We start from the raw sequence: 25,172 nt of genomic DNA on the forward strand, positions 1-25,172 counted from the left end.
CAGCACGGAGTTAGGGAGAGGAGGCATGGAGACATGTAGAGGAGACACGGAGGCAGGGAGAGTCCGAGGCGACACGGAGGCAGGGAGAGTCCGAGACAACACGGAGACAGGGAGAGTCCGAGACGACATGGAGGCAGGGAGAGTCCGAGACAACACCGAGGCAGGGAGAGTCCGAGACGACACGGAGGCAGGGAGAGTCCGAGACGACACGGAGGCAGGGAGAGTCCGAGACGACAGGGAGGCAGGGAGAGTCCGAGACGACACGGAGGCAGGGAGAGTCCGAGACAACACAGAGGCAGGGAGAGGAGACACAAAGGCAGGGAGAGTCCGAGACAACACAAAGGCAGGGAGAGTCCGAGATAACACAGAGACAGGGAGAGGAGACACAGAGGCAGGGAGAGGAGACACAGAGGCAGGGAGAGGAGACACAGACACAGGAGCATCAGTGGCAGGACAGGGAGTGCAGTGGTACAAGTGCAACCAGCTTGTGGAGGCAGAGAAATTTTCAGAGCACCTGTCTGACCACCACACGGAGGAGATGTGTGACACCTGTGGGGCCAAGGTGCAGGGTACTGTTGGTCTTTTGAACCATATCCAACTGGTTCACTATGCAGCATTCATAATGCCATGACCGCAAAAGCTACCACCAAAGCACTACAAAAGCACTACCACCACAAAAGTGCTACCATCACAGACAACGCCATCTCTGCTCCCTCCGTTAAGTAGCTCTGCCATGCCACACCACACTGCAACTTTACCAACTTCAAAACCAAAACCAACTTCAAACAATTGGAAAGGTTTTCTTCCTGAGCAGTTTCGGAGAGTAGTACAGGAAGCAGATCAGGTGTGGATTGACAAATGCCTATATGAGCCTACAGGCCAGCTGACACCAAAAATCCAAGCCTGCTGGTTTCACCCCTCACTGGAGCCCAAACCATCTCCTCCTGAGCCTGGGTGGTACTACCGGCAGAGGATGTTCATCTGGGCACCAATGAGGATGTGGGGGATTCCTTTAAAATGCCCACAATGTTCCCGTAAAATGAACAGCTCAGGGATCTACAGAAAGGTCAGGGAGGTGATTGATGTAGATAGCCGCTACTACCTAGTGGGAGGGGACTATCCACGTTGCAGCAAGTGCTCTCAGCCAGTCTGTCCATGGAGCCAGGATATACTCTCTCAGGTGGATGTGGCACACAGGAGCCTGTTCCCCGCTGCCCTCACAACACAGCTGGCTCTGGACAGGAAATGTATGACTTTCCTGAAGCCAAGGACCAGTGGTAACAGTTCCTCCTACCTCCAGTCTGCAATAGAGGAAGCGCACAGCAAAGAGTGGGCACGGCAGACTATCCGCTACCTCTCAGACTGTGAGCATCACATGAAGATGGCTACCTTCGTCCCCTCTGCAGCTGTATATCTTCCTCCACCACCCTTCAGGCCCCTTCCACTTGCTCAATGGTTCGAGACGGTCCACTCCAACGAAATCCTCAGCCATGTGGATGAGATGAAGGGAGTGATCACTTCTACCTATGGTAGAATTCTTAAAATGGATTCAACAAAGAAGGTTAGGGTTTCAACAGTAAAAAAGTATATCAAATAGAACATGTATAATTACAACAAAACAGGAAATTGGAAATTGGACATTGCTTGTGTTTGTTTTAAAGATCACCAAAAAGCTGGCTGGCGGGAGCGGGGACAGTGCTGCATGGATGTCAAACATCGGCAATGAGTTTGGCCAGGTGTTGAACTCTGTTCTGACGACGGGTGAAGGTGCAGGGTTGGAAGAGTTGTGCCAAGGCATCGTCACTCGGTACAAGAATGCGGGCCAAGCTGAACCTGAGGTCATCTATGTCGACCGGGATTGCTGCAGCCAGTCAGGTGGGTGAAAAACTTTCTCACTCTCTCACTCACTCTCACTCACTCACTCACTCACTCACTCACTCACTCACTCACTCACTCACTCACTCACTCACTCTCACACTCACTCACTCTCTCTCACTCACTCTCTCTCTCTCACTCTCTCTCTCTCACTCACTCTCTCTCACTCTCACTCACTCTCTCACTCTCACTCACTCTCTCTCTCTCTCTCTCTCTCTCTCTCTCTCTCACACACACACACACACTCTCTGTCTCTCTCTCTCTCTCTCTCTCTCACACACACACACACACACACACACACACACACACAGAGTTTACTTAATCATGGTGTAAGTACAGGTGTTGTGGTCTATGTTATTAAGAATGGTTGTTTTTCAGAGGTGTGTCTTCAGTGGCTAAGCTCTTTCACCCATGGAAGTCTGCAGTGCGCTTAGACAGCTTCCATTTCATGAGACGCTTTAACTGCGGGCTCACTACAGAACACCACCCTCTCTATGGCACCTTTTGTGCCAAGCTTTCCTCCTGCATTTTTGAATGGGACCAGGAGGATGTGCAACGCCTGAAGGACGCCAAGAGAGCGGAGTGGAAGAGCAGCCACAGCGGACATGCTCCCACTGAAGAACAGCTCGTGGCCACCATCAGCCCAGGGGAACTAAAGAGACACTGCAGGAGGAGGACGCGTGGAGTAGAGGAGATAAGGAGCATGATTTCAGGGCTGCTGGAATCAGTGTGGGAGCTGACAGACACCACAGGGCTGCGTCTGGTGAGCCATGACAGCATGCGCCATGTGTGGTAAGTGCAGAAGAAGCACCTGGAGTGCCTCCAAGACCCTGCAGGTGTTGCACTGTACACAAAGGTGCGGACACTCCAGAAGGGCGGCAAAGAGCTGGACATCCTTAGGTGTGGTAGGGGGTCCTCCTCCCTGGAGAGTTTTCACCGACATCAGTGTGCTTTTATTCCAGGTACATTTGCATCAAGACATACTGTATTGTATGTATTTTTTAAATGTTATTTTCTGTTATGTGTTGTAATTATTCAAAATAACACAATTTCCACTGTCGGGTATTCATATGTATTCACTTTACAATAATGGTTGATAATAATGAACAATAAAAAACAGAGTATTTTGTTTCTTAGGCTGGCAGTGCAATGCTGTACACATGCAAATGTACATGCTGGAGGGGGCATCAAGATGGAACATGGGCCGGGCCAAGGAGGCAGTAGATGTGGAGGGGGCCTCAACCCTAAGAAGCTTTGATGTTCGCTTGATGTCCCACCTTAATAACTTAAGCCAGCGTGTCCATGGTTGTGCTCTGGTGCCAGAGATCACCCCACCCGGAAAACCTACTGGTAAGAGAGATCTCAGAGCAACACTGGTTGACCAGAGTATTACATGCCCTCCTCCTCTTTTTCTTAGGCACCCCCCTACTCAGAGGACATGCATTTCTTGGGTGCGAAGATTGTGCTATTCATGTAGGAGATGGATGTGTGTATGTATGTGCTTTCTTCATCTTTGTGTTTTATACTGGTTACAGGCGAGCGCATGGCAGTGGAATATTTATTGGCCCAGACCAACAGAGGTGACCTGCTGGCTCCATTGCAGGTCTCTGAAATCCCCTCGTAGGTGCTTGAGGAGGAGGATGAGCCAGATGACACCATCAGCATGCTTGACATTGTCTGCCAGTCAGCGGAGATAGGGGCTGGTGATCCCCCAAGTGCTGTGGCGGGTGACACTGAACCCGGACCCCTCGTCACAGAGGTCAATAACACTTTCTGTAACACCTTACTCAAAAACACAATATTTAACTGCAGTTAATGTGGTTACATTTTAATAACATACATGAATGTAAAATCAGCATTACTCACATATTAGAAACAAGAGTTTACATTTATTTGCTTGTTTTTTTTCTTCACTTATCACTTTTCAGACCAGCCAATGTGACTCGAGGGGCGTTGTGGGATGGGAGGCAGTTGATGCCCTTGCAGCCTACTTAGTTGGCTTGAATCGTACCATCACCGCCTTGTCAGCCAAGGAGGAGGCGGACATAGTCCACCTGTACACAGCTCTCCATGCCATGGACAAGAAACCTTCAAAGTACAAAATAGTAATTATTTTGTACACCAAAATTAAACATAAATTCCATGGAATGAATGAAGCATATGGATGTCTCTTTCACCGTTCAGGTACACCCAGAAGGCTAAGGAAAAAAGCATGTGCGTCAGGAGGACCGTGGAGAGCACCCAGGAAGCCGAGTGGCTCTGCTCCTGGACAGCAGGCGGCAGAGAGGTGCTTGACCACAATTTGCTATCATTTTGGTTCAATACAAATCATTGATTAAGAGACAGCACGTGTCACTGTGAAAAGAATTTATTAAGTGTAAATTATTTTATTGCAATCCCTATTGACATTGTAACTTGGTGGTTCATCACTTTACATCCTTGTTCACAGTCCAGATCATATCATCCTTCTCTCCCACAGACAAAACATGACTCACGGCCAAGCAGCCAGGACCCCGAAGTATACAGGGTCAGTGAGTGTGTTTGCCTCAGACTTGCCAAAGAGTTTGAGCAGTCACGCAACAGGCCAAAGGACACAAAGGGGAAAACCATGCCCATCCCTCAGTCCATTGTCAGCGTCTACAGCCACATCAGACAGCTGCTGGAGGACAGCAGGGTTGTCCTGGACCAGACAAACCTGGTTCTGGTGCCGGTTAACAACACCACAGTCTCTTCATGGTATGTGTTATTTCATTTACCTTTCCCATACAGTCAAGACAGTATATAAAGATTTAACCTCAAGAAAAACCTCCACCTGCATGCTTGTTAGAAAGTATGTAATAACCTTAGAGAGGGAGGATAGGCTTACATGTATAAAATAATTAATGTTTGTCCTGCAATGAACACACTTCCAGCTGCCCCTGTGCAACATGCACATGAAGCGATGACATTTGAGGAGCCTGAAAACCACGAGGGGGAAGCTTTCCCCCGCCAGCGCACTCTAGCAGCAAGTAAGCCTGTGTTCTCTCCGCCATCTCCACCTCCCCAGTTCCCTCCACAATTTGGGCCAGCTCCTCCATTCCAGCAAGCTCCTCCATTTCTGCATGCTCCTCCATTCCAGCAAGCTCCTCCATTTCTGCATGCTCCTCCATTTCCGTATTCTCCTCCATTTACCCATGCTCCTCCATTTACCCATGCTCCTCCATTTACCCATGCTCCTCCATTTACCCATACTCCTCCATACCGCATGCGCCTCCATATCTGCATGCTCCTCCATATACCCATGCTCCTCCATTGCAGCAAGCTCCTCCAGAGTGCCTTCCATCCCAGCCAAGGCAACGTGCCTGGAGGCTGAATAAAGCTGCCCAGGAGGATGAGGACCTAGCGTCAAGGGGGGAACCGCCACGGAAGAGACTGACAAAAGAAAGTTACCACTACACCTGCAAGGGGTGTGGCCAGGACAAAAATAAAAGAACTGGACACACCCAGCTGAAGGGGCGGTGGTACTGTCCAGCCTCAGGACTGACCCTGGATGACTGGAGGAAGAGTGTACGTTGACTACTACGACTACCGACTACGTTGACAGCATGCGCCTGCTTTAGTTATTAACCTTCTGGAGGCCTAGCTTAAACTTTATAAAAGGAAAAAAAGTCACTGTTACAGGATTACCCTTGAAAAGAGTTATGTTGGTAAGAAACAGTTTTGTCTGCAAGCTAAAGATGACAAGGCCCCTTTGTATTCAGGGACACGTCGGGTAGACCTGTAGCTCGCCGTGATCGTATAGTGGTTAGTACTCTGTGTTGTGGCCGCAGCAACCCCGGTTCGAATCCGGATCACGGCAAGATGTTCTGGGTGCCATTGAAATTGAGCTCCATGTCACCACCCGTCCTTCAGACTTCTCTATTTGTGCACGGCGCATGCCCTTGATGTGCTCTGGATGTTCGAGTGAATTGAAACTGGGACCTTCTTTGAAAGCACGAGCTCTCAGGTTCGAATCCTTAAGAGAAAAGACTGAAAACGAAACGCTCCTATTTATTTCGGAAGAATCTTGCTTCAGAGAGAATATGGTGCGTGTATATTTTCTAATCGCTAGGTGTCAGTACACTCGCTGGCTGTTACCTAGAGTGCCGCGGGCTTGCTATTTGCTACAAACAACTGCGCCTTTGACACAAGTTTACAATAACGATAGGAGCGCGGCAAGTCAACAGCATTGAAGCGTGTGAAGAGGCTTTCCAGACAAGTAGCAGTGAGTTTTTGTTCTTTTTCCTAGAATTATTTTCCTTTAATTACTATTATCATCCGTCTACTAGGCTGCATTCCCACTAATTTGCAAATATATTTTGACATAGCAGACGTTTTGACGGCCATTCTGAATCTTCGAAGAAGGAAACGCAATGCATTGGAGGACACTCTTTTTTCTGCGCCAATACGATTCATTTTGCTGTGCGTTCCGACACAGCACGCACACTTCTCGAGCAAGAGCCCGGATAGCTCAGTCGGTAGAGCATCAGACTTTTAATCTGAGGGTCCAGGGTTCAAGTCCCTGTTCGGGCGAACGAGCGTCTTTTTGTGGAGCGGTACGTTTTGTTGTTGAGTTCTTGCTGATCTACACTGGCCTCCAGCAGCGACGCTACAAGGCACCAATCGACAAACGACATGCCCCTTTCAGCCAGCTTGTAGTCGTGGCCGAGTGGTTAAGGCGATGGACTAGAAATCCATTGGGGTCTCCCCGCGCAGGTTCGAATCCTACCGACTACGTTGACAGCATGCGCCTGCTTTAGTTTGTAACCTTCTGGAGGCCTAGCTTAAACTTTATAAAAGGAAAAACAGAATCCTTTTCTTTTCAGTGACTTCTTCTCCAGAGTCACTGTTACAGGATTACCCTTGAAAAGAGTTATGTTGGTAAGAAACAGTTTTGTCTGCAAGCTAAAGATTCTGTATTCAAGGACACGTCAGGTAGACTGGTAGCTCGCCGTGATCGTATAGTGGTTAGTACTCTGCGTTGTGGCCGCAGCAACCCCGGTTCGAATCCGGGTCACGGCAAGATTTTCTGGGTGCCATTGAAATTGCACTTTTTGTGCACGGCGCGTGCCCTTGATGTGCTCTGGATGTTCGAGTGAATTGAAACTGGGACCTTCTTTGAAAGCACGAGCTCTCAGGTTCGAACCCTTAGAGAAAAGATTGAAAACGAAACGCTCCTATTTATTTCGGAAGAATATTGCTTCAGAGAGAATATGGTGCGTGTATATTTTCTAATCGCTAGGTGTCAGTACACTCGCTGGCTGTTACCTAGAGTGCCGCGGGCTTGCTATTTGCTACAAACAGGGGCGCAACTACCCAGTGTTAGAGGGGTATGCAGCAACAATTTTGGCGCCCCCCCAATACACACACACATATCATATATATGTGTGTGTGTATAACAAAAATATAAAAAAAATATAATAAATATAAAAAAAAAAAAAACAGAAACAGATTTTGTCCAAGTGGTCAACAAAAGCCTCGTTGCTGTTTGCCACTTGATCATACATATTATATAGCACAGATCTTTAAAGAGAGAGAGAGATGTGACCCAAAATACAGCTTCCATGTCACCCAGCAGATGTAACTATAGCTTGTATGTCTGATAGCACAGCTAACATGAACATACATGAATGGTAAAACAAAATCTATTTGTTTCCATGATAAACCAGCCTTATTACATAAGTCATGTTTTCCAGCTTCTAGTCATTTATTGTGCATGCTACCTTATATTTTCCAGTTGTTATTTTACTTTAATAAAATTGAGATATGTCATGCATGGGATTGGTACCATAAGGTTTAACCAAAATCTAAATGTAGATATCAGCAATATTATTTTGCATTAAGTTAGCAAACACTTGCTGTTAACATTAATATTTGCAAGCCTCCAAGCTTGGTAGCAAATCTACGCATGATTCCATGGTAAACCAGAGATATTGCATTAGTTGTTTTCCAGATTCTTGTCATTTATTGTACATGCTACTGTTGTGGCAAAAATTCTGTTAAACATCATCACTGCGTAAGAGACACTCAGAGTCAAATTAATAAAAAGAAAAGTATTTATTCTTGCAAGAATAGGTTCAGTCTAGTACACAGAAGTTACGCTGTGCAAGAGAGTGACACACAACAGGAAGATATGAGACAGCCTTTATACTGTTTTCAAGGTTCCTCCTCACCCGCTGTACCTTTCACCCACTCAGATAAGGTCCTTACTGCTACTTAAAGACACAAACTGGTACTGAAATAAACTGGCCAAATCTGACCGTCCCTAAGGTCAGAGGTCCTGTCCCATATGTTCCTGAAACGTCACGCACAAGCACGTACACACATATACTTTTATACATTGAATAGGTTCTTTCTCTTATGATACCTGTTTGGGATCAATGAATATTAAAATTTCCACAACAATTCCCCCCTTTTTATCATTCAGATTACCCAATCATAATAATAAAAATAATAGAACAAATTTTAAGTCATATCATCACTTATACTCTTCATCAGAAGAGTATCACTGCTTTCACCTGTGAATGGAGACCTTAAGTTTTGTTAGTGACCGCTTGTCTTGCCGCTCGTCCCCTTTGGTGTGATCTGTGGAATCAACAACCTGAAACATTATCTCCGGATAATTTCTTGCTCACTTAATAGCACTCGGGGTCCTTTTACCCTGAAAAACACTCAACCCACTTTGCTCATGTCCACAACACAATATTTATACATTTGGAACAGAATTAGTTCTGTTTTCTGCAATCCTTCCTGACATTCTGCAAAAGGAAAATCTTAAGTTAAGCGCTGCGCAGGTGTGGCCTTGTTTCTTTCTGCCACAATAACAATCTAGGCCAGGATAGTTAGTCAAATTCATCCATAACCATTATTTTATTGGGCACATTCTGCCCTGCATCAAAAGTCTGCATGCTCTGTAAAGAAAAACAAATGTCGAGGTTATTTTCAGATAGTAAAGTACACGTAGTTTCTTTTGTCTGCTGTGCTGCCACGGCCTTCGCTGCTGCATCTGCCCTGGCGTCTCCTGTTGAAACAGTCCTGCAATTTTGTTATCAGCGTGTGCGGCACACTTACAGACAGCAATTTTGTTAGGGAGAAGAATGGCTTCTTGCCAGGCTTTTACCCTATTAAGCCCCTTGTCCTCCCAACATATACCGTCCCTTAATAAACCAAATTTTGTCAATTGTTATCAAAATTGTTACCATCCCCCCTTTTGATGCATGAATCATCTCGTGCATCAATCTAACATAATGGTGTTTGGATAAAGTTTGCCATCAACACTAACCCAAACGTTGTCCCAAAGCCAAAATTCCTCCAGACATCTTTCTCTGCCTCTGAAACAAAAATATGACTTAAAGCCACAAACACATCTTCTTATCAGAGAATTTGGAGGGCAACGGCCCTCAGTCTTACAGTGTATCCTGCTTTTCAGGCCTGTTGTTTGGTCTCTTAATCCCGTCATCTACAAACATTGTTTCTGAAAATTCTGTTTCAATTGTTTCTGTCAGGTCAGGTCGTGCTGTACAGACTTGGTCAATGTCAGTCAAACAACATTTTCCCCCTTTTGTTCACAATATTCATAAATGTGTAGGACTCTCTGGATAATTTGATATTGACTTAGCCAATATGTCACTTTGTTATTGCCTGCAAATCTATAACATTTTAGTTTATCTCAACCCATGATGGACATCTCTCTACAACTTCACAAATCCAATTTACATAAATGCTTTTAATCCATAGATTGATTCATAATTACCAGTAGCAGACAGAGCTGGATAACTAATCCATTTAAAGCTCGTCCCATTTTCTGCATCATCTTGTCATCAGATTGACTCAAAACTATTAGCTTCCTTAAAACTTGTCATTTGCCTTAACCCATCTGTAATGATAAAACCCTCATTCCAGAGGTTAATGACACAATATACACACTATTCAGACACAGTATTCGTACCCCAAACTAACACATACAAGACATAGAGTGCAGTCACCATCACACACACTCATATTAGACACATATTTTAACTGTTCATTTTTAATGTTCGCTTTTCATTATATCATCTCTAAAAAGATTTAAATTTTAATTAAGATTTTAAACTTCACATTTTACTGTAGCTTTTACCTAATTTTACATGGTCTCTTAACCAGTTACAAAGCATGTCTGTTCATGATCAATTTCTTAGAAAAGTCAGCTGGGTTGTTTTGGTTCATTATCACTATTTTGTTCTTTAGCAGGCCGATAACAAAAAGACAGACACAGTTACCATCCCTTCCTCCACTCAAGCAGCCTCTCTCACTATAAACAAATAATCTTTTCAACAGCCTCCTAAGACTGTAATTTAGACAAAATGTAATATTAAATGTATTACATTAACCTTTTACCATTCAGCTTTATTATCCAGACTTTTCTCAAATCTACAAAAGCCTGTCTTCATCTTTAGCCACCACCATGCCTAACGACCTTCAGGAGTTAAAACTATGTTATAAACATATTAGCTCAAAATTAACTCTTCTATACATTTTACTTGCCCATATGGCAACCAACATCATGTCCCTCATATAATTAAGTTTTGTTACTGTCTCCGCAGCAAATAATGGCAATCACCTCATGGAATCAGCTGGCTTTTGAAAGTCCACTCCCGCTAATCATTTATCTTTAATTTTCTTCTCTTCAGGGTGTCGTCCCCTGGCATAGTTGCAGACACTTGTCACAATGAAAAACAAGCCATACAATCAATGCGGTTTCTGGTGAGTGCTATAGAGGAACTCACATTTCTGGGTCAGACTGCCGTAAAGTTAATTTTAACCTCACAGCCCATCTCACCTCTCAATGCTCTGCTGACCCCTGTGGCCTCCAGTAATCAGCGCTCAACTCTCATACCTTTCTCACAAATAACAACCTCCATCCGGAGTTGCCCAATGTTTCGTGACCCCCTGCGTTGGGCTGTCCCCTGGCCAGGAAGATCATCCCGTCATTGAGTAGCCACTCGTACACACTGGTGACCGCTCTTTCCCAATACAATCAGTTTTCTTCAACAGAACTCAGCTGTTTTCTGGAGCTTAGGGAAGGCACGTTCAAGAGTCACCAGAGCCATTCCGATTGCCTAATAGTGTTCACAGGGAGACAGGTTAATAACAACAGTATTTAATCACTTAAATCCATTAACTATCTTAAAAGCAGCAACCTAGCTACTTAGACTATACTCAGTGAATTTAGATCACAACCGTACATTCAGTGTACTTCATCTGTAGCCGGAGCCATCGGTCCTGAATGGTGGAGACTAAATGAGACAAAGTTGTTACTGGTCCTAAAATACGCTAATCAAAATGTCACCTCTATCGTTTAAGGTCTGTATTATTATTTTAAAGACTTCTTTAAAGTCATTCAGTTTTACTTAAATCCATTTACAAATACAAATTGCCCTCTGAACGGCAATGATTTCTTTTAACCTCTCCATGTCTATGATTTTCAACTTAAACACTGTGCTTTACTTATGACACAGGCTCAGATAACAGCTTTTAGCTGACATTGAATCAGAGAGAGACTCTGAGGCATTCAGGACTGGTACACTGCATTTTCATAAAACTTTTAACATCAGACTTTATCTACCATATTTTAACTCTAGCCCAGCTTAAGGCATCTTTGCCAGAAATTACATGTGTTTTCAAATAAACATAGTTTTACAGTTGTCTTTTGCCCACGTCAGGGAATCTAGACATTACAAATTTCCACTCAGATTGAGTCTCTGTCGCACTGGCACTTTCAGCCACAGCACACATCAGATTTAGATAAGCGAACTGTTTCATTACAGCCAATAGCAGACTTATCTTTTGAAAGCAAAACATCAGCTTCTAGCTCTTTCATGGTCAACTTTTCAAGCTGTTTGTTTAATCAGATGCCTTTCAACACATTTTACATTTAGCAACTGTTAATTCGGTAGCCTACTACTTCTGCTTATTTGTTTCTACATAAAAATAATTATTCTAGTTCTCAATAACGTTTCACATTTCTCAATCTCAATTAGGATTTACTTTTTGACGAGGCAAGCACTCTCTGCTTGTGATACTTTTGCAGTTATTGTAAATCATCTGTGAGATTAGTCTCTCTATATACTCTAAAATCCTTTTTTAAATGTTTAATTACAACACAATCATCCTGTTAGTTACTTTGATATATTTTGCTACTCACATTTGTTGGAGTCATTAATTTTACATCAACCTGTATTCATCAATTCACTTTTAAAAATTACTATTATAGATCTTTTCTTTAAAAGGATTCACTTTAATACTTCAATCTCTTGACCTTGTTTTTATCTCTTACTCTTTCTCAGGCGAAAACTTTAATATCGTTATATAAACACTGATCTACTTTCAAACCCACATTATTACCAGAAATGTGTCACTATATTACACTTTGTTTTTTTACACCTTCTCGGTGGGCATTTACAGTTACGTGTTAAATTGTCCTGCTGACCACAATCAAGACACTCTCTGTCATCTAGTGGGTTCATGTGTCAGCCTCAACTACAGCATCAGACACCTGTCCTTGACTATAGTTTGATCACTGTGAGCTTGCAAACGGCTCCAACTTACTGCACACCCTTGAAGCAGTGTGTGTCCCATTCAGGAATGTAAACAGAGCCACTGATTAAGCAGTTCTCTGTATACTTTTACAGTCCACCAGTGGCGGATTTAATCACAATAGCCAAATCATAATCTTCATCATTATCATTGGCCGCACATTAATTTTAATAAGCTGCATCGAAATGCTCAAAATATTCTAAGTTGTTTTCACAAAGTTTTCGTTTAACTTTAGTCATACTTGTCCAAGGAAATTATCCTGACCCATAATTTCATTTATAAAACAGACAATATCTTTTGCTTCAATGACTTAATATCAACAAATATCCACCATTATACATTATTGATTTCCAGAATTTTTTGTCAAAGTTGTCTTTACATTTTACTAATTTGGTATTATCATCAACAACCCTAATTACAGAACAAGTATTTTATATAACATCCGGAAACCGAGGTGAATAAGCAAACCCTGTTTCTGTACCCCCAGCATAGCTGGACCCTAGGTTCAAAACACAATGGTTATCAAACTAAAACTAAACCTAATTTCAATCATTATTTTACCATTAAAATATAGAACTTTTCCCCATTTTGCTTAATGAAACATTCCTTATCTTTATATCACATTAATCCCCGTTAATCATACTCAATGCCTTATTTTTATTCTGAAACTCATTTTTCATACCATTTAAACAGTTAATTTGACTTCCATAAATTCTGTCAGACATTTTATTTTCATCACATATAGTTTTCTACTATATTTCTTCCATCTTTCCCTACATGCCAGTTCCTTCTGCATCCTCTGTTCTACATGCTAATTCTTTCTTTTCTCTACATGCCAGTTCCTTCATTATCTAACCAGTACATGATTGGTTGCACAATCCCCACACAAACATATCTCACACACCAACCTTCTTGTTTTTTTTTTGTTTTTTTTTCACTTCCTTCTTCCATCAAGTCTCTCACCCGTCATAGTGACACTTGAATTTCCAATCTTTCCCTTGTTTTGATAACAATCCCCTATTTCACACAGACAGCCTTATTGCTGCTTGAAACTTCAATCCTTATCATATAAATTTAAGTTCTCTAGACATCTAATGTCATGCATCCATTTACTGGATGAAGAAGTAAAAACTTTATTTCTCTCGACAGTTCCTTTTTATCTGCCCCTTTAAGACAACAATCCATTGTTTGTCCACATTGCTTACACATGTTGAACACAGCCATAACTACCTTTTTTGTTTCTCACTGCCCTGTTCAACTGATTCTCGCACTACTTTCAGTCTAGTTGTGCTCAGTGTTCCCTCCCTGGGGAAATCATGGTATTTTCTCAGTTTTTTCAATATCTAAAACATAAATTTTCCCCCATAATTTTCTCATTTGATAGAAAAACCGGTGTATCAAAATTTGCATGCTTACCTTGAGACTTCCCCATATTGGCTGCTTCTCTGTTCTCTGTGGATTTCTCTTCAACGCGCGTTTTCTTGATCTGTTAGGCGTCCCCAACAGACCCGATTTTTTCTTTTAACCCAAATCGGTCGGGTTGCACTATTAGTGCCCTCCTAATTAAGGTTTACCAAAAACTGTTCTGGTTCCCCCTAATTAGCCTCAGTACCTAAAAACAATTTGCTCCGTGGCGGAACAACTCATTTTCAGGTTACCTATCTGTTTGAAATCTCTTGATCTGTTACAGACCTCAATTAATCTCAGATAATTTCCTCTCGTATCTGTTTGAAACCTCTTGATCTATATATAGATCTCAATTAATCTCAGATTACGTACCACAGAAACAGCCCTCAGCCAATATGGTTCACTCACATTTCATACCCGAAACAAAATACTTTTCCCCAAAAGAAAATATTTTAGACGTCTCTTACCAGAGATATGTTGGTTGCCACGGGTTCGCTTTCTTTTGATTCCAGTGGAGCCCCTCCCGGACCCGATAGCGGTCGGCCCCTCTCTCTCAAGCTTACGAGGTAGAGCTGGAACTGCTCAGTCCAGGTGGCCAAACACCGTCCGCTCTCAGGTCCAGAAGGCACTTCCAAGGAAACCCACTCTGACACCAAAATTGTTGTGGCAAAAATTCTGTTAAACATCATCACTGCGTAAGAGACACTCAGAGTCAAATTAATAAAAAGAAAAGTATTTATTCTTGCAAGAATAGGTTCAGTCTAGTACACAGAAGTTACGCTGTGCAAGAGAGTGACACACAAATGGAAGATATGAGACAGCCTTTATACTGTTTTCAAGGTTCCTCCTCACCCGCTGTACCTTTCACCCACTCAGATAAGGTCCTTACTGCTACTTAAAGACACAAACTGGTACTGAAATAAACTGGCCAAATCTGACCGTCCCTAAGGTCAGAGGTCCTGTCCCATATGTTCCTGAAACGTCACGCACAAGCACGTACACACATATACTTTTATACATTGAATAGGTTCTTTCTCTTATGATACCTGTTTGGGATAAATGAATATTAAAATTTCCACAACACTACCTTATATTTTTTAGTTTTCAGCTCATCAACCTCGGTTTTGCAAATTCTAAACTAGCTAGCTCTGGCTGCTACATTCCCAGAGTTAGCAAACGTTAGTCTGTTAACATGAATATTTGCAAGCCTCCTCCAAGCACAAACATCACATACCTGTTGCATTTCACCATCCACTTATTTAGCTGCTGTCGCATCCCTTGACATGCCATCTCCTTTAACCTCCTTCTTTTTCTATTTTTAACCCCCGACCGCTTTTTTGCTTCATTCATCTTTTTCGAGTTTCAACGATAACGCACTCCTGTGCTGCTCCTCAGCGCTCACGCGCGCGCCCCCGCCCGCTCGCGATACCCTTCTATGTCAAAATAAATTCAATGATGGAATATTATGAGGGCACCGAATATTAACAGGCTACTCTAGCCTGTTAGTCCTCTAAAATTTATATAACTTTTTTTATATTTAACTTGTATAAATTTTATATAAATGTATATAACTTATAAAAAATAAAAAAAAATTTAACCATCGCTTTGGCGCCCTCATGATGCGGCGCCCCTATGCGCCGCATATAGCGCATACCCACTTTTTGCGCCACTGGCTACAAACAACTGCGCCTTTGACACAAGTTTACCATAACGATAGGAGCGCGGCAAGTCAACAGCATTGAAGCGTGTGAAGAGGCTTTCCAGACAAGTAGCAGTGAGTATTTGTTCTTTTTCCTAGCATTATTTTCCTTTAATTACTATTATCATCAGTCTACTAGGCTGCATTCCCACTAATTAGCAAATATATTTTGACATAGCAGACGTTTTGACGGCCATTCTGAATCTTCGAAGAAGGAAACGCAAAGCATTGGAGGACACTCTTTTTTCTGCGCCAATACGATTCATTTTGCTGTGCGTTCCGACGCAGCACGCACACTTCTCGAGCAAGAGCCCGGATAGCTCAGTCGGTAGAGCATCAGACTTTTAATCTGAGGGTCCAGGGTTCAAGTCCCTGTTCGGGTGAACGAGCGTCTTTTTGTGGAGCGGTACGTTTTGTTGTTGAGTTCTTGCTGATCTACACTGGCCTCCGACAGCGACGCTGCAAGGCAGCAATCCACAAACGACATGCCCCTTTCAGCCAGCTTGTAGTCGTGGCCGAGTGGTTAAGGCGATGGACTAGAAATCCATTGGGGTCTCCCCGCACAGGTTCGAATCCTACCGACTACGTTGACAGCATGCGCCTGCTTTAGTTTGTAACCTTCTGGAGGCCTAGCTTAAACTTTATAAAAGGAAAAACAGAATCCTTTTCTTTTCAGTGACTTCTTCTCCAGAGTCACTGTTACAGGATTGCCCTTGAAAAGAGTTATGTTGGTAAGAAACAGTTTTGTCTGCAAGCTAAAGATGACAGGGCCCCTTTGTATTCAAGAACACGTCAGGTAGACTGGTAGCTCGCCGTGATCGTATAGTGGTTAGTACTCTGCGTTGTGGCCGCAGCAACCCCGGTTCGAATCCGGGTCACGGCAAGATTTTCTGGATGCCATTGAAATTGAGCTCCATGTCACCACCTCTCCTCACCCCGTCCTTCAGACTTCTCTTTTTGTGCACGGCGCGTGCCCTTGATGTGCTCTGGATGTTCGAGTGAATTGAAACTGGGACCTTCTTTGAAAGCACAAGCTCTCAGGTTCGAACCCTTAGAGAAAAGATTGAAAACGAAACGCTCCTATTTATTTCGGAAGAATCTTGCTTCAGAGAGAATATGGTGCGTGTATATTTTCTATTCGCTAGGTGTCAGTACACTCGCTGGCTGTTACCTAGAGTGCCGCGGGCTTGCTATTAGCTGTCATTTGTGTCAAAATGATCATCCATCAAATCTTCCTTATCCCAGAAAATGTTCTTTTTTTCTTTGCAAATCCCTGTACTTGTGACAATGACAACAATGATGACATAAATTATGTCAGTGAACAAAAAAACAAAAAACAGAAACAGATTTTGTCCAAGTGGTCAACAAAAGCCTCGTTGCTGTTTGCCACTTGATCATACATATTATATAGCACAGATCTTTAAAGAGAGAGAGAGATGTGACCCAAAATACAGCTTCCATGTCACCCAGCAGATGTAACTATAGCTTGTATGTCTGATAGCTCAGCTAACATGAACATACATGAATGGTAAAACAAAATCTATTTGTTTCCATGATAAACCAGCCTTATTACATAAGTCATGTTTTCCAGCTTCTAGTCATTTATTGTGCATGCTACCTTATATTTTCCAGTTGTTATTTTACTTTAATAAAATTGAGATATGTCATGCATGGGATTGGTACCATAAGGTTTAACCAAAATCTAAATGTAGATATCAGCAATATTATTTTGCATTAAGTTAGCAAACACTTGCTGTTAACATTAATATTTGCAAGCCTCCAAGCTTGGTAGCAAATCTACGCATGATTCCATGGTAAACCAGAGATATTGCATTAGTTGTTTTCCAGATTCTTGTCATTTATTGTACATGCTACCTTATATTTTTTAGTTTTCAGCTCATCAACCTCGGTTTTGCATATTCTAAACTAGCTAGCTCTGGCTGCTACATTCCCAGAGTTAGCAAACGTTAGTCTGTTAACATGAATATTTGCAAGCCTCCTCCAAGCACAAACATCACATAACTGTTGCATTTCACCATCCACTTATTTAGCTGCTGTCGCATCCCTTGACATGCCATCTCCTTTAACCTCCTTCTTTTTCTATTTTTAGCCCCCGACCGCTTTTTTGCTTCATTCATCTTTTTCGAGTTTCAACGATAACGCACTCCTGTGCTGCTCCTCAGCGCTCACGCGCGCGCCCCCGCCCGCTCGCGATACCCTTCTATGTCAAAATAAATTCAATGATGGAATATTATGAGGGCACCGACGCCTACTCTAGCCTGTTAGTCCTCTAAAATGTATATAACTTTTTTTATATTTAACTTGTATACATTTTATATAAATGTATATAACTTATAAAAAATTAAAAAAAATTTAACCATCGCTTTGGCGCCCTCATGATGCGGCGCCCCTATGCGCCGCATATAGCGCATACCCACTTTTTGCGCCACTGGCTACAAACAACTGCGCCTTTTTACACAAGTTTACAATAACGATAGGAGCACGGCAAGTCAACAGCATTGAAGCGTGTGAAGAGGCTTTCCAGACAAGTAGCAGTGAGTATTTGTTCTTTTTCCTAGCATTATTTTCCTTTAATTACTATTATCATCAGTCTACTAGGCTGCATTCCCACTAAATAGCAAATATATTTTGACATAGCAGACGTTTTGACGGCCATTCTGAATCTTCGAAGAAGGAAACGCAAAGCATTGGAGGACACTCTTTTTTCTGCGCCAATACGATTCATTTTGCTGTGCGTTCCCACGCAGCACGCACGCTTCTCGAGCAAGAGCCCGGATAGCTCAGTCGGTAGAGCATCAGACTTTTAATCTGAGGGTCCAGAGTTCAAGTCCCTGTTCGGGTGAATGAGCCTCTTTTTGTGGAGCGGTACGTTTTGTTGTTGAGTTCTTGCTGATGCTCTACTGACTGAGCCCGGATAGCTCAGTCGGTAGAGCATCAGACTTTTAATCTGAGGGTCCAGGGTTCAAGTCCCTGTTCGGGCGAACGAGCGTCTTTTTGTGGAGCGGTACGTTTTGTTGTTGAGTTCTTGCTGATCTACACTGGCCTCGGGTAGCGACGCTGCAAGGCACCAATCCACAAACGACGTGCCCCTTTCAGCCAGCTTGTAGTTGTGGCCGAGTGGTTAAGGCGATGGACTAGAAATCCATTTGGCTCTCCCCACGCAGGTTCGAATCCTACCGACTACGTTGACAGCATGCGCCTGCTTTAGTTTGTAACCTTCTGGAGGCCTAGCTTAAACTTTATAAAAGGAAAAACAGAATCCTCTTCTTTTCAGTGACTTCTTCTCCAGAGTCACTGTTACAGGATTGCCCTTGAAAAGAGTTATGTTGGTAAGAAACAGTTTTGTCTGCAAGCTAAAGATGACAAGGCCCCATTGTATTCAAGGACACGTCAGGTAGACTGGTAGTTCGCTGTGATCGTATAGTGGTTAGTACTCTGTGTTGTGGCCGCAGCAACCCCGGTTCGAATCCGGGTCACGGCAAGGTTTTCTGGGTGCCATTGAAATTGAGCTCCATGTCGCCACCTGTCCTTCAGACTACTCTTTTTGTGCACGGCGCGTGCCCTTGATGTGCTCTGGATGTTCGAGTGAATTGAAACTGGGACCTTCTTTGAAAGCACAAGCTCTCAGGTTCGAACCCTTAGAGAAAAGACTGAAAACGAAATGCTCCTATTTATGTGGGAAGAATCTTGCTTCAGAGAGAATATGGTGCGTGTATATTTTCTAATCGCTAGGTGTCAGTACACTCGCTGGCTGTTACCTAGAGTGCCGCGGGCTTGCTATTTGCTACGAACAACTGCGCCTTTGACACAAGTTTACAATAACGATAAGAGCGCGGCAAGTCAACAGCATTGAAGCGTGTGAAGAGGCTTTCCAGACAAGTAGCAGTGAGTTTTTGTTCTTTTTCCTAGCATTATTTTCCTTTAATTACTATTATCATCAGTCTAATAGGCTGCATTCCCACTAATTTGCAAATATATTTTGACATAGCAGACGTTTTGACGGCCATTCTGAATCTTCGAAGAAGGAAACGCAATGCATTGGAGGACACTCTTTTTTCTGCGCCAATACGATTCATTTTGCTGTGCGTTCCGACACAGCACGCACGCTTCTCGGGCAAGAGCCCGGATAGCTCAGTCGGTAGAGAATCAGACTTTTAATCTGAGGGTCCAGGGTTCAAGTCCCTGTTTGGGCGAACGAGCGTCTTTTTGTGGAGCGGTACGTTTTGTTGTTGAGTTCTTGCTGATCTACACTGGCCTCGGGCAGCGACGCTGCAAGGCACCAATCCACAAACGACGTGCCCCTTTCAGCCAGCTTGTAGTTGTGGCCGAGTGGTTAAGGCGATGGACTAGAAATCCATTTGGCTCTCCCTGCGCAGGTTCGAATCCTACCGACTACGTTGACAGCATGCGCCTGCTTTAGTTTGTAACCTTCTGGAGGCCTAGCTTAAACTTTATAAAAGGAAAAACAGAATCCTTTTCTTTTCAGTGACTTCTTCTCCAGAGTCACTGTTACAGGATTACCCTTGAAAAGAGTTATGTTGGTAAGAAACAGTTTTCTCTGCAAGCTAAAGATGACAAGGCCCCATTGTATTCAAGGACACGTCAGGTAGACTGGTAGTTCGCCGTGATCGTATAGTGGTTAGTACTCTGCGTTGCCACTTGATCATACATATTATATAGCACAGATCTTTAAAGAGAGAGAGAGATGTGACCCTAAATACAGCTTCCATGTCACCCAGCAGATGTAACTATAGCTTGTATGTCTGATAGCACAGCTAACATGAACATACATGAATGGTAAAACAAAATCTATTTGTTTCCATGATAAACCAGCCTTATTGCATAAGTCATGTTTTCCAGCTTCTAGTCATTTATTGTGCATGCTACCTTATATTTTCCAGTTGTTATTTTACTTTAATAAAATTGAGATATGTCATGCATGGGATTGGTACCATAAGGTTTAACCAAAATCTAAATGTAGATATCAGCAATATTATTTTGCATTAAGTTAGCAAACACTTGCTGTTAACATTAATATTTGCAAGCCTCCAAGCTTGGTAGCAAATCTACGCATGATTCCATGGTAAACCAGAGATATTGCATTAGTTGTTTTCCAGATTCTTGTCATTTATTGTACATGTTACCTTATATTTTTTAGTTTTCAGCTCATCAACCTCGGTTTTGCATATTCTAAACTAGCTAGCTCTGGCTGCTACATTCCCAGAGTTAGCAAACGTTAGTCTGTTAACATGAATATTTGCAAGCCTCCTCCAAGCACAAAAATCACATACCTGTTGCATTTCACCATCCACTTATTTAGCTCCTGTCGCATCCCTTGACATGCCATCTCCTTTAACCTCCTTCTTTTTCTATGTTTAGCCCCCGACCGCTTTTTTGCTTCATTCATCTTTTTCGAGTTTCAACGATAACGCACTCCTGTGCTGCTCCTCAGCGCTCACGCGCGCGCCCCCGCCCGCTCGCGATACCCTTCTATGTCAAAATAAATTCAATGATGGAATATTATGAGGGCACCGACGCCTACTCTAGCCTGTTAGTCCTCTAAAATTTATATAACTTTTTTTATATTTAACTTGTATAAATTTTATATAAATGTATATAACTTATAAAAAATAAAAAAAAATGTAACCATCGCTTTGGCGCCCTCATGATGCGGCGCCCCTATGCGCCGCATATAGCGCATACCCACTTTTTGCGCCACTGGCTACAAACAACTGCGCCTTTGACACAAGTTTACAATAACGATAGGAGCATAGGGGAGCGGTCTTTTTGTGGAGCGGTACGTTTTGTTGTTGAGTTCTTGCTGATCTACACTGGCCTCGGGCAGCGACGCTGCAAGGCACCAATCCACAAACGACGTGCCCCTTTCAGCCAGCTTGTAGTCGTGGCCGAGTGGTTAAGGCGATGGACTAGAAATCCATTGGGGTCTCCCCGCACAGGTCGAATCCTGCCGACTACGTTGACAGCATGAGCCTGCTTTAGTGTGTACCCTTCTGGAGGCCTAGCTTAAACTTTATAAAAGGAAAAAAAGAATCCTTTTCTTTCAGTGACTTCTTCTCCAGAGTCTCTGTTACAGGATTACCCTTGAAAAGAGTTATGTTGGTAAGAAACAGTTTTCTCTGCAAGCTAAAGATGACAAGGCCCCTTTGTATTCAGGGACCCGTCGGGTAGACCTGTAGCTCGCCGTGATCGTATAGTGGTTAGTACTCTGCGTTGTGGCCGCAGCAACCCCGGTTCGAATCCGGGTCACGGCAAGATTTTCTGGGTGCCATTGAAATTGAGCTCCATGTCGCCACCTGTCCTCACCCCGTCTTTCAGACTACTCTTTTTGTGCACGGCGCGTGCCCTTGATGTGCTCTGGATGTTCGAGTGAATTGAAACTGGGACCTTCTTTGAAAGCACGAGCTCTCAGGTTCGAACCCTTAGAGAAAAGACTGAAAACGAAATGCTCCTATTTATTTCGGAAGAATCTTGCTTCAGAGAGAATATGGTGCGTGTATATTTTCTAATCGCTAGGTGTCAGTACACTCGCTGGCTGTTACCTAGAGTGCCGCGGGCTTGCTATTTGCTACAAACAACTGCGCCTTTGACACAAGTTTACAATAACGATAGGAGCACGGCAAGTCAACAGCATTGAAGCGTGTGAAGAGGCTTTCCAGACAAGTAGCAGTGAGTATTTGTTCTTTTTCCTAGCATTATTTTCCTTTAATTATTATTATCATCAGTCTAATAGGCTGCATTCCCACTAATTTGCAAATATATTTTGACATAGCAGACGTTTTGACGGCCATTCTGAATCTTCGAAGAAGGAAACGCAATGCATTGGAGGACACTCTTTTTTCTGCGCCAATACGATTCATTTTGCTGTGCGTTCCAACGCAGCACGCACGCTTCTTGAGCAAGAGCCCGGGTAGCTCAGTCGGTAGAGCATCAGACTTTTAATCTGAGGGTCCAGGGTTCAAGTCCCTGTTCGGGCGAACGAGCGTCTTTTTGTGGAGCGGTACGTTTTGTTGTTGAGTTCTTGCTGATCTACACTGGCCTCGGGCAGCGACGCTGCAAGGCACCAATCCACAAACGACGTGCCCCTTTCAGCCAGCTTGTAGTCGTGGCCGAGTGGTTAAGGTGATGGACTAGAAATCCATTGGGGTCTCCCCGCGCAGGTTCGAATCCTACCGACTACGTTGACAGCATGAGCCTGCTTTAGTTTGTAACCTTCTGGAGGCCTAGCTTAAACTTTATAAAAGGAAAAACAGAATCCTTTTCTTTTCAGTGACTTCTTCTCCAGAGTCACTGTTACAGGATTACCCTTGAAAAGAGTTATGTTGGTAAGAAACAGTTTTGTCTGCAAGCTAAAGATGACAAGGCCCCTTTGTATTCAAGGACACGTCAGGTAGACTGGTAGTTCGCCGTGAACGTATAGTGGTTAGAACTCTGCGTTGTGGCCGCAGCAACCCCGGTTCGAATCCGGGTCACGGCAAGATTTTCTGGGTGCCATTGAAATTGAGCTCCATGTCGCCACCTGTCCTCACCCCGTCTTTCAGACTACTCTTTTTGTGCACGGCGCGTGCCCTTGTTGTGCTCTGGATGTTCGAGTGAATTGAAACTGGGACCTTCTTTGAAAGCACGAGCTCTCAGGTTTGAACCCTTAGAGAAAAGACTGAAAACGAAATGCTCCTATTTATTTCGGAAGAATCTTGCTTCAGAGAGAATATGGTGCGTGTATATTTTCTAATCGCTAGGTGTCAGTACACTCGCTGGCTGTTACCTAGAGTGCTGCGGGCTTGCTATTTGCTACAAACAACTGCGCCTTTGACACAAGTTTACAATAACGATAAGAGCGCGGCAAGTCAACAGCATTGAAGCGTGTGAAGAGGCTTTCCAGACAAGTAGCAGTGAGTTTTTGTTCTTTTTCCTAGCATTATTTTCCATTAATTACTATTATCATCATGTACTAGGCTGCATTCCCACTAATTTGCAAATATATTTTGACATAGCAGACGTTTTGACGGCCATTCTGAATCTTCGAAGAAGGAAACGCAATGCATTGGAGGACACTCTTTTTTCTGCGCCAATACGATTCATTTTGCTGTGCGTTCCGACGCAGCACGCACACTTCTCGAGCAAGAGCCCGGATAGCTCAGTCGGTAGAGCATCAGACTTTTAATCTGAGGGTCCAGGGTTCAAGTCCCTGTTCGGGCGAACGAGCGTCTTTTTGTGGAGCGGTACGTTTTGTTGTTGAGTTCTTGCTGATCTACACTGGCCTCCGGCAGCGACGCTGCAAGGCACCAATGCACAAACGACATGCCCCTTTCAGCCAGCTTGTAGTCGTGGCCGTACCCTCCGGCGAATGGACAGCCTAACTATTCCTAACCATTTGTTACAAGTCCTAACACAAGTCCTAACACAATCTAAATAAGTCCTAACAATTCCTAACACAATCTAAATAAGTCCTAACAATTCCTAACACAGGTCCTAACAATCCTAAATTACGTCCTAACAGTTCCGAACAGCGGGTCCTAACAGTTCCGAACAGCGGGGCAAATGGCTCCATCTAGCATACTGCTCCCAATAAGTGACAAAATAACATCAACATTTTCCTATTTACATGTTGTGATTTGTATAGCAACAGTGTGTACAAATAACAAGGCCATATGAGACGCAGGCTTCTTCTAACCATATACATACTGGGAAGTATATTCTCAGAAGGTGAAGCACTGCTACTTGGACGGAGTGATTTACTCGCAGCACCTGAGAACTGGTGAGGAGCAGAGAGTTTGCTCAGAGTTGGAGTAAATCACTCCACAGAAGTAGCAGTGCTTCGGAGATACGGTGAATAAGCTAAAGTCCCAAAAAGTCGGCGTGTTCCTTTAATGCTGAAGTATCCAAGTGATGGATAGTTTTTGAATAGTTTAGTGTACATAGTTTATAAAAACAAATCAGTAGAGATGTTTTGTAAATGTACTGTGGGTAAAGCTAAAAATGTCTGTTATTCTTTCCCAGGCTTCTCGACAGACAGAAAAGAACTGACCGGGACACCTTGCTACAAGGAGTGGAGCTTCCCCAGCCTGTTGGTTTGGCAAAGGAGCCACTGCCAAAGCCTAGAGAACTCCCATCTGCACCTGTTGAACATGGACATGTTGCCATTGAGTTCCAGGAGCCTGAAAATCGGGAGGGTGAGGCAGTTATACGCCAACGTAAATGTGCACGAACTGGAACTGCAGTGTCTTCTATTACACACACAGACACTGGGCTTGTAGACACATCTCCATCTGGCACAGACTGGCCTGGGGCCCAGTACTTTCCTGGGTGGCATGTCTGGCCTGGGAATTCTGATTTGTCTTTTCCACCATCGCACTCTCAGGGTTGGTCGTCTTTTCCACCAGGCCAACCGCCATCAGTTCCACCATCGCACTCTCAGGGTTGGTCGTCTTTTCCACCAGGCCAACCGCCATCAGTTCCACCATCGCACTCTCAGGGTTGGTCGTCTTTTCCACCAGGCCAACCGCCATCAGTTCCACCATCGCACTCTCAGGGTTGGTCGTCTTTTCCACCAGGCCAA

General features: G+C 43.5%; 13 non-coding genes across 13 annotated transcripts; all 13 read left to right on the forward strand.

The window, feature by feature from the left end:
- The first annotated feature begins 6,353 nt into the window (after positions 1 to 6,353).
- On the forward strand, positions 6,354 to 6,426 carry trnak-uuu (transfer RNA lysine (anticodon UUU)). Its single transcript has one exon. It is a non-coding gene; the product is annotated as a tRNA-Lys (tRNA).
- A 122-nt stretch (positions 6,427 to 6,548) lies between these two features.
- trnas-aga (transfer RNA serine (anticodon AGA)) lies at positions 6,549 to 6,630 on the forward strand. Its single transcript has one exon. It is a non-coding gene; the product is annotated as a tRNA-Ser (tRNA).
- Positions 6,631 to 6,843: 213 nt separating this feature from the next.
- trnah-gug (transfer RNA histidin (anticodon GUG)) lies at positions 6,844 to 6,915 on the forward strand. The gene has a single exon. It is a non-coding gene; the product is annotated as a tRNA-His (tRNA).
- An 8,969-nt stretch (positions 6,916 to 15,884) lies between these two features.
- Positions 15,885 to 15,957, forward strand: trnak-uuu (transfer RNA lysine (anticodon UUU)). Its single transcript has one exon. It is a non-coding gene; the product is annotated as a tRNA-Lys (tRNA).
- A 122-nt stretch (positions 15,958 to 16,079) lies between these two features.
- On the forward strand, positions 16,080 to 16,161 carry trnas-aga (transfer RNA serine (anticodon AGA)). Its single transcript has one exon. It is a non-coding gene; the product is annotated as a tRNA-Ser (tRNA).
- Positions 16,162 to 16,385: 224 nt separating this feature from the next.
- trnah-gug (transfer RNA histidin (anticodon GUG)) lies at positions 16,386 to 16,457 on the forward strand. Its single transcript has one exon. It is a non-coding gene; the product is annotated as a tRNA-His (tRNA).
- Positions 16,458 to 18,503: 2,046 nt separating this feature from the next.
- On the forward strand, positions 18,504 to 18,576 carry trnak-uuu (transfer RNA lysine (anticodon UUU)). The gene has a single exon. It is a non-coding gene; the product is annotated as a tRNA-Lys (tRNA).
- Positions 18,577 to 19,004: 428 nt separating this feature from the next.
- trnah-gug (transfer RNA histidin (anticodon GUG)) lies at positions 19,005 to 19,076 on the forward strand. The gene has a single exon. It is a non-coding gene; the product is annotated as a tRNA-His (tRNA).
- A 2,415-nt stretch (positions 19,077 to 21,491) lies between these two features.
- Positions 21,492 to 21,572, forward strand: trnas-aga (transfer RNA serine (anticodon AGA)). The gene has a single exon. It is a non-coding gene; the product is annotated as a tRNA-Ser (tRNA).
- A 223-nt stretch (positions 21,573 to 21,795) lies between these two features.
- trnah-gug (transfer RNA histidin (anticodon GUG)) lies at positions 21,796 to 21,867 on the forward strand. Its single transcript has one exon. It is a non-coding gene; the product is annotated as a tRNA-His (tRNA).
- Positions 21,868 to 22,517: 650 nt separating this feature from the next.
- Positions 22,518 to 22,590, forward strand: trnak-uuu (transfer RNA lysine (anticodon UUU)). Its single transcript has one exon. It is a non-coding gene; the product is annotated as a tRNA-Lys (tRNA).
- Positions 22,591 to 22,712: 122 nt separating this feature from the next.
- Positions 22,713 to 22,794, forward strand: trnas-aga (transfer RNA serine (anticodon AGA)). Its single transcript has one exon. It is a non-coding gene; the product is annotated as a tRNA-Ser (tRNA).
- A 945-nt stretch (positions 22,795 to 23,739) lies between these two features.
- Positions 23,740 to 23,812, forward strand: trnak-uuu (transfer RNA lysine (anticodon UUU)). The gene has a single exon. It is a non-coding gene; the product is annotated as a tRNA-Lys (tRNA).
- Positions 23,813 to 25,172: the final 1,360 nt, after the last annotated feature.

This window comes from Siphateles boraxobius, unplaced genomic scaffold (genome assembly GCF_051911475.1).
Source record: "Siphateles boraxobius isolate OS27281-9 unplaced genomic scaffold, OSU_SipBor_1 6, whole genome shotgun sequence".
Taxonomy (NCBI): Eukaryota; Metazoa; Chordata; class Actinopteri; order Cypriniformes; family Leuciscidae; genus Siphateles; species Siphateles boraxobius.